Below are 13,099 nucleotides of genomic sequence, written 5' to 3'. Positions count from 1 at the left end.
GCTAGGGTAAAACTATTCCCGGCTCCACAAAGTCTCCTCTTCAATTTTTCCCTTGAAACTAGACAAACTTTCAACTTAAGCACTCAAGCCATTCATTTCTCAGCCCGACACTTGCTCAAAACTTATAGCAAGCACTTATTAACCCTAGCACTAGACCCTCCTGTACTGTACAGAAGGACAAGGTTCTCTATTTGACCTTACCAGCCATCCAGTAAAACGGTTCACAGTACCTATCCATGCATGTCCAAAGGGCAGTTTCAGGTGTACTCTCCAGTCCAAATGGTGAATCTGGGCATTTTGAGGCAATGTTACAACTGCCTCATGTACACAGACAACCCTGTCCTCTTATCACCAAACACTAATACATGCGAGAGATGCAATTATACAGCCAAACTGGAGGCTAAGCTCTTTCAAACCAAGACTGGATCAGACAGTCAAAAAGAGAAGGGAAATACTTGCATCACACCACCAGTCTCACATAGACCCATTAAACCAGCACTGGCAAAAAACACACATAAATACATGAAAACATACTCGGAGGCTCTAAATAAAAATCTGCAAAACCAACAGAGACCTCCAAAGCAAATAACCAAGCAACCTCCACCCCCCCATCACAAACCATGAAACACATACTTCACAAAACCAGTGTGCCATGCAATCACAGCCCTTACAGCAACGTAACATACTAAACATAATAGTAATAGGTGACTCGATAGTCAGGCACACTGAAGTCCCACTAGGCTGAATAAAAAGAGGGTTACTGTTAGCAGCCTGTCAGGTGCCTGGATCCGCCACATAACACAAGCACTCAGGTCACTCCAGAACAAGTACAAATATGACTCTGTCATTGTCCATGTTGGTGTGAATGACCTGAGCCATACCTCCCTGAACTACATGAAAAGAGACATGGAAGAGCTCTCTGATCAAGTAGCCCAGGCCAGTATGACCCTGACTCTGAGCAGCATCCTGCCCTCACCAAGAATGATACCATGGTATAAAGAAAAAATTCTCGATTTCAACAATTGTCTACGTTTCTGGTGTCATTCAAAGGGGATCCAGTGTCTGTCCACCTGGGATGACATGCTCAACAAGCCACGCTGCTTCTCTAGAGACAGCTTGCACCTGTCACCCTTAGGCTTTCGAATACTGGTCATTGCTCTTGCCTCCCCCATAGTGCCTTTTTAGGCAAGGCTCAAAAGACAAACCCACTGCCGTAAATAGCACAAGTAACAAAAAACTGAGGGTAATGCTACACAATGCCAGAAGTCTAAACCTCAAAATGCACGCACTCGAGGCACTCCTCAGTATGGAGAAAATCAATATATGTGCAGTAACAGAAACCTGGTTTAAGGCTCCAGAGAGCACCCCAGCACTACCAGGCTACAACTCATACCATACATTTTGGCCACAGAACCCAAACCGACATACAAAAGGTGGGGGCGTATCCATATTCATCAAGGATACCCACACCTCCAGGTTAGTGGCACATCAGCGATCATCCCCATGCAACTAACAAAGGGCAAAACTGCAATTCAAATTGTAGCTTGCTACAGATCACCCACCATGTTGCAGGACCCCCATTCCACGTTTCTGGAAACACTGGGAAACATAAAGGTCCTACCAAACATGCTAATATTGGGTGATTTCAATTACCCAAACATTAACTGGGAGAACTACTCAAGTACTAACTCCCTTGCCCAACATTTCCTAGAATTTATAAACTCAAATGCCCTGGTTCAACTGGTCAACACTCCCATCAGAGGTGAAAACATATTGGACCTGGTCATCACCAACATAGGTGACCGGTGTTCCACACTGGAGGTCAATCCCTCACTGGTTAGATCTGACCATAAACAAATCACTTTGGATATCCACATTCCGCCCCCACACCTGGACAAGGAAACCACCAAGAAAAACTTTTCAAAAGCAAACTTCACATTACTTAAGACCAAGGTGGAAAGTTTCAAAGCCCCCACACTGAAAGATAATGCTGTCCAAGCTGCAAAATCCTTTACTAATGCATTTTACGGGCACCTACAAAAATGCATGGATCGTGCCATCCCAAGCAAAACCAAGACTCACTCCTCCAAGAAAATGAAACCAGTCTGGTGGACTCCTGCCATAAACAAGCTATACAATAGAAGGAGGAAACTAGTACAGATAAGAGTAAAACCCCAAGAAGGGAAGACATCCCTTATCAGTATCAGCAAGAAACTACAATCCCTCATAAAATCATTCAAGGTGAGCTTTGAAAGAAAACTTGCCAAGGACTCTAAAGATAACCACAAGGCATTATTTAGCTATGTCAAGAATCTAAGTGGCAATGCTCAGATCTGCTTGGAGTTAGTGCAGAATGGCACAAAATACACTGAACTGACCAATATCGCCAACATCCTGGCAGACAGGTTCAGTGCAAACATCACCACCTCTCACCCCCAAAGGGGCCCATAACCATACCTGAAGAATGAGGAGTCCCTGAAATCACAGACACTCAGGTTAAAGCATCCCTCTCAAAAGCCAAAAACACAGCATCAGTGGGACCGGACGGTGTCCCAGGCTGCGTCCTACATGAGCTCAAAAACAAAGTAACCCCTAACCTAAACACACTGTTGAAACTCAGCCTCTCCACAGGCTACATACCCATAGAGTGGTGCACAGCAATTGTTATTCTGCTCCACAAAGGTGGAGCCACAACAGACCCCAGGAACTATCGCCCTATAAGCCTGACTAGCTTGGTCTGCAAAGCTATGGAGTGCATCATCATGGAACTCATTAACAGAGACATTGGAAACCTCCAAACACTGGACCCTACCCAGTTTGGCTTTGTTAATGGCAGATCATGCCTCCTAAACCTGGTGGACTTCTTTGAGACAGTTACCAAGGCTATAGACGAGGGAAAGGTGGTATATACATCCTTCGTAGCCCTCACTAAGGCCTTCAACACCATTCCCCATTCTGGTATTATAGACAAGCTCACCAGCCTGAACATAAACCCCTACATCACAAGATGGGTTGCCAACTGGCTCACGGACAGAGCCCACATGGTGAGAGTTGCGGGAGCTAGGTCCGACTCTAAACCGGTTAAAAGTGGCGTTCCCCAGGGCTCAGTCCTAGGACTCCTCCTGTTTGGGATATACTTCTGAGAGGTACAGTCAAGCACAGAAGGACTATGGTTGACCAAGTTCGCAGACAACTGCAAACTAGGGGCTATAATTGACTCTCTGGCTGACACAGACATCCTCCAAAAGGGTCTCACTGAGACGGATACCTGGTGTCAAAATCATGGCCTCAAGCTAAATGCCAAAAAGTGCATAGTCATCCCCTTTGGAAAAAACAAAGTACCCACAAACTACCACATAGGTGGTAGTCCCCTAAATACGGAAGTTGTAATAAGGGATCTGGGGACCCAAGTAGAATGTAATCTCACCTTTGATAATCACATTGCCAAAGTGGTTAGAAAATCCTTCTACGTGGCCCACCTAATCACAAAAGTGTTCGCATCCAGATCAAAAGAGGTCATTGTGCCCCTCTACTTATCACTCATCAGACCCATCATAGAGTACGATGCCCCATTTGGGATGTACCTTACAAGACACCTGCAACAGCTGGAAAGACCACAGAAGTACCTCACCAAGAGGATCACTTGCCTCAAACAGATGCCCTATGCAGCTCGACTGAAGAAACTCCAGCTGCACTCAGTTGCATACCACCTACTCAGATCTCTACCTGACATACAAGGCCATATCCAAACCAGAATTGATGGACAAGCTCCACCTAAAGAAAACCTTATCCCCTTGAGCTAAATGCTCTAGGGATCTAAACCTCACCACCACAATAAATAGGATGTGCTGGAGGGATAGATTCCTGTCCCAGAGACTTCTCATGCTTTGGAACAAGATTCCAATCTATATTAGGCAGAGCTCCTCGCTAACACTCTTCAAAAGAAACCTTGACGAGTGCATGGGAAACAGAAAGTTTACCCCGGGGATCACTTCAGTGGCTCTGCTGGACAGAGGCACAGGGAACTAATCTAAGGGGGTGGCGAAAGCCAACACATTCTGGCTAGGCTTATAAATGCCTTTGGGTAGATAGACTAGTACCTACCTTTGAACTTATGAACCTAATTACTATAAACAAATCATCTAATACTGCAGGTTTCTCTCCATAGTCAAGTAGTTTAGTAAAACAATGGAACTGCATCCTGCTACCTCTGAAATCAGCTCAGAATGTATACTCATTTAAAACAAAGTTAAAACTTCACCTATAATATCAATGGATTTGCTCCTGTATAGCTCCAGGATAAATGACACTATAATCTTCAGCTTTTGCCATATCATCATACAATTTATCTTCACCCATAATCTTACGTCCCTCAACCAGTCTTTACAAATAACTGAATAGTTTTACCAGCAACTCCAACCATATACATAGTTTATATGACACGGCTTGCCCCCCATTTACTATATTACTATATTATTTAAGATAATGTTATAGGTAGTTACGGCATGTATTATGATGTATTTCAGCATTTGCATGCTGATATATGGTTTTGATACTCAGCTTTTCCAGTTCTGACAATATTTCATCCAAAATAACCTTATCCATTATTTTTTCCACAAAAAGAAAGTTAACTTGTGGTACATATAACTCTGGGTTTGTCCCATTCCCCTTCCATTAAAATTGGGATTAGTAGGTCTAAATGTCCAGTCTTGAAGATTCTCCTCAATGTCTAGTGAATAACAATTGCAATGGTACTATAAGTTCATGTTGTAGTGTTCTCAGGCCATTGTTACTAATTCTTTTTCGTCCTTATGCTTTGTTTAGGTCCAGTTTGCATTGTACTTTTTTGATATAATCTAATTTAATTTCAGTATCTGAAGTTACATGCATGCCACTAGCATAAATTATCCCCACCCCCACCCCATGCTTGTGGACCCAAGCTGTTTTGTATAAGATTGTGTAAATTAGAATGTAAGCATAACTGAAGGATTTGAATGCCTTTAGCACTTCCACATGGTATATATATTGTTTCCTGTTATGTTCAATATAGCTATATACTTTTTACTCCTGGGCTTGTCTTACACTGATTTTAGTTTTCAAAGTTATAGTTTAGCCTTGTTTTGGGTCTACTTTATTCCCGCGAAAGCCAAATCAGTCGAATACAATTTGCGTGACACAGGAGTGAAAAGTGAGTACGTCGAACGCACTAAACCACGAAAGTGGAAATATCGAATTTGCATAGTTGGCACTTCTGTAGAGTAGCTCCGTAAGGTAAGTGCGCGATAGTTCCGGACCTTAGGGTTAGGGTGCGGGTTAAGATAAGTGCATAGATAGGTAATGTATGTAAGGTTTAGTGTAGGGTTTTGTTAAGTGTATGTGTGTGGAATATTTAGTTAGTTTGGGTATAGCTCAGTAGGGTAAGTGTGCGGTAGTTACAGACCTTAGTGTTAGGGAGCGGTTAAGGATAGTGCATAGACAGTTGTTTATGTAGGGTTTAGTGTAGGGTTAGAAGTAGGGTTTGGTGCTTTACTTTAGGGTTAGAAGTAGTGTTTTGGTTAGTGTGTGTATGTGTTGTTTTTTACTGTCTTTCGGTAGATAGTATAGGTTCATAGGTTCATAGGTAGGTACTAGGCTATTGGCCCTAGGGCCCATACAAGCCTAGCCAAAAAATGTACCCTGGCTTTCGCCACGCAAGAAAATTATTTTCCTGTGCCCCTGTCGAGCAGAGCCACAGAAGTGATCCCCGGGGTAAATTTCCCATTTCCCATCCAATCATCAAGATTTTTCTTGAAGAGTGCTAATGAGGAGCTCTGTTTGACATAGATAGGTAGTCTGTTCCAGAGTAGGGGAAGTCTCTGGGACAGGAATCTATCCCTCCAGCATGTTCTGTTTATTGTGGTAACAAGGTTAAGGTCCCTAGAGCGTGTAGCTCGGAGGGATTTGGATTTCTTTAAGTGGGCATGTCCAACAGCTTTGGGTTTGACATAGCTTTGTATGTTAGGCAGAGATCGGCCCTGAGTAGGCGATATGCGATGGAGTAAAGCTGTAGTTGTTTGAGATGGTCTGCATAGGGCATCTGTTTGAGACCAGTAATCCTCTTTGTGAGGTATTTCTGTGGTCTTTCCAGTTGTTGTAGATGTCTTGTGAGGTACATACCAAAAGGGGCGTTGTACTCTATAATGGGTCTAATGAGTGATGAGTAGAGGGGAAGAATGACCTCTTTTTTTCTGGATGAGAATCCTTTTGTGATGAGATGAGCCATGTAGAAGGATTTCCTGACCACTGTGGCGATGTGATTAACAAAGGAGAGACTACTGTCCACCTGTGTCCCAAGGTCTCATCACATTTTTGGCATTAAGTAGACTACCAGCTATGTGGTAGCTCATGGGTACAGAGTTTTTACCAAAGGGGATGACAATACACTTTTTGGCATTGAGCTTCAGGCCATGGCTTTGACACCAGGTATCTGTCTCAGTGAGGCCCTTTTGTAGTTTGTCCACATCATTAGGAGTTTCGATTATGGCTCCTAGTTTGCAGTCATCTGCAAACTTTGTTAATAAAGACCTTCTGTGTTGGCCTGCACTTCAGAGAAGTAGATACCAAACAGGAGAGGACCCAGGACTGAACACTGTGGTACTCCACTTGTCACTGGTCTGATGTCGGATTTGGAATCCGCTACTTTCACAGTGTAGGTTCTGTCCGTGAGCCAGTTGGCAACCCATCTTGTGACATAGGGATTTGTGGGCGGTGGGGTTGGCCAACTATGAGAGATCGAGATTTCGAATTTCGCGGTTTAGTGCGTTCGACGTATTCGTGTTTTGCTCATTATGGTTCCTGCGAATTGTATTCGACCGATTTAGCTTTCGCGGAAATAAAGTAGACCCCTTGTTTCCACGTCTTATATTTTTCGATCTCTCATCTTTAATATTTTATTCTTATGGAAATATATCCTCCTTCACTTATATGGTAGAGCATGGTGTTAAGCATTTATGTTACTTTATTTTTTGCATTCAAAAATCTCCCTTTCAAAACTTGCCACAATGTCTAACTAGTGAATGGGTCATTGCAATTAGTTTTACATAATGTTTGTTTTGCTTCCATATAGAATGTTATTAATCTTTTTTGCTTTGATTTAGACTTTACTTTGGCATAATTATCTAGGAGTTCTTTTACCTATATAACACCAAGATCATTTCATACCAAAGGTGTAATAATCCCAGGTTTTATAGCAATCTTTAATACATAACATGACATCCCACCTGATTTTTTTGTTAGGATGTTTGCTATAGAAAAAAGAAAACATGTATACACTAACAAAACAGTTTTTTTAAACATTGTTCTTCAACCAGATCTCATAAACAATAACAGCATCACTACTATGTGAACGTGACAAATTTTCTACTAAAAAGCTTTATAATTAATGCTCCAAGAATTAACAACCAGCACAAATAAATCAGATTTTGCTAACTGTGAACAAATATATTTCTAATCTGGTAAAACTCCTGACATATTTTAGTAAAATATTGTAATATATCTGCTGCAAAATGTATTTCTCTTGTCTTGCAAGTGGGCCCCATCCTGTCCAAATAAATGTGCACCAAAAATTACTTTTGGATGTTGTACATATTCCTACTTTCAGAAATGGGCCATTTTTCGTGTAGGCATTTACCCCCAAAATCATCATTCATGCTGACCATGGTAATAACAAGTTAGTTATTTCTAATTATTTTTAGAATGTATACATTTGATGGAACCCATTAGGACATCTCAAAATGATCGTCTCTTTCTCTACCGGTCACCTCATTTATTGATTTCTTTTATTTACCTTTGTTAATTAAGCACATTTTCAGCTTAGAGCAAGGAAGAAATAAACTACGTCATTTTGTGTGAAAATTGAAAGTAGATATGAGCGATGCATAAAGTTATAACTAACTGAGGAATGGCTGGTTCTCACTGTCACCCCAAGGAGAAATGAATGGGTCTACAGGACAACTGGAGGGGAGACATGATCATGTGGGTTAGGGTGGAAAACAAAAAAAAATAATTTAGGGAATACAATGGAGTTAACATAGTGAATACAGTGGAGTTAAAACAATAATGGAAAATGGGGGAAAGTTGTTGAGGTGTGAGAGGGAGGGAAAAAGGAGCAAGAGAGATCAAAATGATTAATGTAGAGAATGTAGGAAAAGTGCATAGAAAGGAGATAGTACATAGACAAGAGGTTATGAATTTCAATAAGTAACTGTGTGTGTAGAGCTTATCAGCTTGTGAGAAACATCAACTATTCTAGAACATAAGACATAAATGCAAATATTCAGTTGAGGAGAAGAGTTTAAGTAATCCATTATTTACATTTACAAGCCAACCTGAAACAAAAGATGGAATTAGCTGCTGTTTTTTACTGTGTTTAATTTTAGGGAGCATTCTGAGTTCATTTCTAGATTTATACAGAAGTCTCGCCTCATATGCATAGTAGATGGAATCACCTTGGTGGCTGGCAGATTTCTGTTGACTTAATCGTATGTTATGACTAAAAACTACTCTGAAGTGTGAGACATCTTTGAGTGAAGTATAAAATGTGATGAGCCATTTAAAGCTGAGATGAGGTAGGAATGAAAAGAATCTCTAACTAAACAATTACCTTAATGAAGAGACAGCGATGAGATTTACTTGGATGATTAACTACAATTAAATTTATTATAGTGTTACTCAAATTTTCAGACCTGAGTATCTGACATCTGTTGTTGTCATCGGTTGTTCAGTAAATGAGATATCATAAGAATGTATAGACAGTGGTGACGTGAGCTTGTTCTGGAAGAATTGGTTTTATTTACCACAAGAATCCAAGCTTCTTTTTCATCATTGTAAAATGAAGATCAGATTTTGTTTTCCATGAATAATTGTTTCTTATAAATTAGTTGTTGTTGGTCTTTCGGCCTTTCCTGGTTAGGGGTTGCCACAGCAGAACTCTGGTCCGCTAATGATTGGCAGTTGTTTTTTATGGTGTCGAGTTGCCAGCCCGATGCCCAGCCTTCAACGAAGGCACACCCATTCAACGCATGTCTTTCGAATGCCCACTCGATCGCGGGGAGGACATGCAGACTCCACATAGAAGGCACTCCCAACCCAAGCCGAGAATCGAACGGGAGAACCTCTTGCTATGAGGCAACAACGGTACCACTGCACCACCGCGGATGTTTCTTATAAGTTAGTACTCTTGACTATCTCATTGTGAGTATGAATGGTTAATAAAATATTGAGATTAGTGAAGTAGTAACTGATAGCATACTGAATAAGGTCTACAGGATAGTACACAGAATACTTAACATGATGTCTTGAACTGTCATCCTTAATGTATTCCTATAATAATTGCTTTATCTTATGACAGAGATTCTAACCAGTGAATAAACTGTATCATGTGAAATCAGTAGCTTCTGTTCATTTACTAGGATTAAGTCCAATACTCAGATACATTAGGCATGTAATCAAGAACAGATGTCTGGCATAATCAAATTGTTCTGATAAATCAAAATCAAGACAGCACAAGATGATGGTATGTCCCTTGCTTGGCCTTTTTTTTTTGCTTGCTGCCACTGACACCCAAGCCTCTAATCAAACTCAGGTCTCTTGTATTGCAGTCAATGCATTATCCCTCTTCTTCTGGCGAGGCTGTTTAAACTGCATTGGTGGTATTCTGTAAAAGGTAACAATTCTGTTTACATTTTTTTTCAATTATAAAGGAATTCCCAATACTATTCTAGCATGTCCAAAGGTCAGTTGTCAATCTCCTCTCCGGTCCAGCTGGTGAATCTGGGAATCTTGAGGGAATGTTACAACTGCCTCATGTACACAGACAACCCTCTCCTCCTCCCAACAAATTCCAACACATGTGAGAGATGCAACCATATAGCCAAACTGGAGGCTAAGCTCTCTCAACTCAGTACTGGCGTAACCAGTCAGGCGGAGAAGGAAACCACACACTACAATTCCAGTCTCACATAGACCTACCACGACAGCAAACCAAACATATAAACACACAAAAACATACTCAGAGGCTCTAAATAAAAATCTGCCTAAGCAGCAGAGACCTCCAAAGCAGACACCCAAGCAACCGCTACCCCAAAACAAAACACGTGCAACACATTCCTCACAAAGCCAGTGTGCCAAACAGTCACAGCCCTTAAGGCTAAACAACACACTTGATACACTTGTAATAAGTGACTCTATCATCAGGCACACTGACGTCCCGCTCACCAGGCTGAACAAGGAGAAGGTCACGGTGAGCTGCCTGTCGGGTGCTAGGATCCGCCACATAACACAAGCACTCAGGTCACTCCAAGGCAAGTACAAATATGACTCAGTCATTGTCCATGCTGGTGTGAATGACCTGAGATGCACCTCCCTGGACTACATGAAAAGAGACATAGAGGAGCTCTCTGAGCATGTAGCCCAGGCCAGTATGACCCTGACCTTGAGTAGCATCTTACCCTCACCAAGAATGATGCCACAATATGAAGACAAGATGATCAATTTCAACAATTGGCTTAAGTACTGGTGTCATTCAAAGGGGATCCAATGCCTGTCAGCCTGGGATGACATGCTCGACAAGCCACGATGCTTCGCTAGGGATGGCTTGCACCTGTCACCCCTGGGCTTTCGGATATTGGCAAAGGCTCTTGCCACCCCCATAGTGCCTTTTTTAGGCAAGGCTCAAAAAACAAACCCACCTCCATAGGTATCACAAGGGATAAGAAACTAAGAGTAATGCTACTCAATGCCAGAAGTCTAAACCTCAAGATGCACACACTCGAAACTCTCCTTAGCATGGAGAACATCGATATCTGTGCAGTAACACAAACCTGGTTCAAGGCTCCCGAGAGCACCCCAGCACTACCAGGTTATACCTCATACCATGTTTTTCAGCCCCAAAACTTGGACTGAACCACAAAAGGGGGGGGGGTATCAATATTCGTCAAAGATTCCCACACCTCCAGGTTGGTGGCACAGCACGAAGCATCAGAGACTATCCATGTGCAACTAACAGTGGGTAAAACTGCCTTCTAGTTTATAGCCTGCTACAGACCACCCTCCCAAACCAAGGAACCCCACTTGGCCTTCCTGAGAACACTGGAAAATATGAAGGTCTCTCTAAACACCATTATATTGGGCGACTTCAACTACCCAAACATAGACTGGGAGCATTATTCTAGCTCCAACACCCTAGCCCAAAGGTTCCTAGAATTTATAAACTCAAATGCTATGGAACAACTTGTTAGCACTCCCACAAGAGGGGAAAACATGCTGGACCTGATCATCACCAACATGGGGACTCTATGCTCCAGACCAGAAGTGTATCCCTCACTGGTAAGATCAGACCATAAACTAATCTCACTAGATATTCACATCCCGACCCCAGCTCCTGTCCAGAAAACCACAGTGAAAAACTCCTCTAAAGCAAATTTCATACTCCTCAAAACCAAGGTGGAATCCTTCAAAGCCCCCGGGTCTGTGGAAAATACGGCCCAGGCCGCAGAATCCTTTATAAACGCATTCTATGAACACCTTCAGGAATGCATGGATCATGCAATCCCAAATAAAACCAAGACCCAATCCTCCAAATGCAGGCGTCCTGTCTGGTGGACCCCAGCCATAAACAAATTATACAATAGAAGGAGGAAGCTACTATGCGATAGAGCAAAATCCCAAAAAGGGAAGGCATCTCTGATCAGTATTAGCAAAAAACTATGGGCACTCATAAAATTGTCTAAGGCTAGCTTCGAGAGAAAAATTGCACAGGACACTAAGGATAATCACAAGGCTTTCTTTAGTTATGTTAGGAACCTGGGTGGGAATTCCCAGATATGCTCAGAATTAGTCCAAAATGACAAAAAATACACCGAACCCACAGACATTGCCAACATCCTAGCTGACAGGTTCAGCGCAAACTTCTCCCCCCCTTCCCCACCAAAAGGGCAAATATCTATCTCAGCAGAGTGCTGCCCCCCTGACATCTCAGATGCTCAGGTAAGAGCCGCCCTCTCCAAAGCAAAAAACACAGCATCAATGGGACCAGATGGTGTCCCAGTCTGCGTCCTACATGAACTCCAAGAAGAACTAAACCCAAACATAAAACTACTGTTCAATTTCAGCCTTACTACAGGATATGTACCCAAAGAGTGGTGTACAGAAACAGTGGTCCCTCTCCACAAAGGTGGTGCCTCAACGGATCCTGGAAACTATCGCCCCATAAGCCTGACTAGCTTGGTCTGCAAAGCTATGGAAAGGATCATCATGGACCTTATAAATAAAGATATTGGGGACCTACAGACACTGGATCCTACCCAATTTGGCTTTGTTAAGGGCAGATCCTGCTTCTTAAACCTAGTCGATTTCTTTGAAACAGTCACCAAGGCCATTGACGAGGGGAAGGTGGTCCACACAGCCTACATGGACCTCACAAAAGCCTTCAATACAATACCCCACTCGGGCATTATAGATAAGCTCACCAGCTTAAATATAAACCCCTATGTCACTAGATGGGTTGCAAACTGGCTCAAGGACAGAACCCACATGGTTAGAATTGCTGGAGCCATGTCAGACTCCAAACCAGTTACAAGTGGTGTCCCACAAGGCTCAGTCCTGGGACCTCTCTTGTTTGGTATATATTTCTCGGAGGTACAGGCCAACACGGAAGGACTGTGGCTGACCAACTTCACAGATGACTGCAAACTGGGCGCCATAATCGACTCTCCAGCCGACACAAGCATCCTACAAAAGGGCCTCATAGAAACAGACAACTGGTGCCAGAGCCATGGCCTCAAGCTAAACGCCAAAAAGTGTATAATCATCCCCTTTGGCAAAAACAAAGTGCCCACAAATTACCACATAGGTGGTAATCCATTAAGTATGGAAGAAGTAATTAGGGACCTGGGGACCCAGCAATCTCTCATTCGACAACCACGTGGCCAAAGTGGTTAGAAAAACATTTTATATAGCCCACCTAATCATGAAGGGATTCACATCTAGATCAGGGGAGGTCATCGTGCCTCTTTACTCATCCCTCATCAGGCCCATAATTGAGTACAATGCCCCTTTTGGG

Source organism: Protopterus annectens, chromosome 1.part1, assembly GCF_019279795.1.
Source record: "Protopterus annectens isolate FY-2018-M chromosome 1.part1, PAN1.0, whole genome shotgun sequence".
NCBI classification, from domain to species: domain Eukaryota; kingdom Metazoa; phylum Chordata; order Ceratodontiformes; family Protopteridae; genus Protopterus; species Protopterus annectens.
This window is presented reverse-complemented; position numbering follows the sequence as displayed.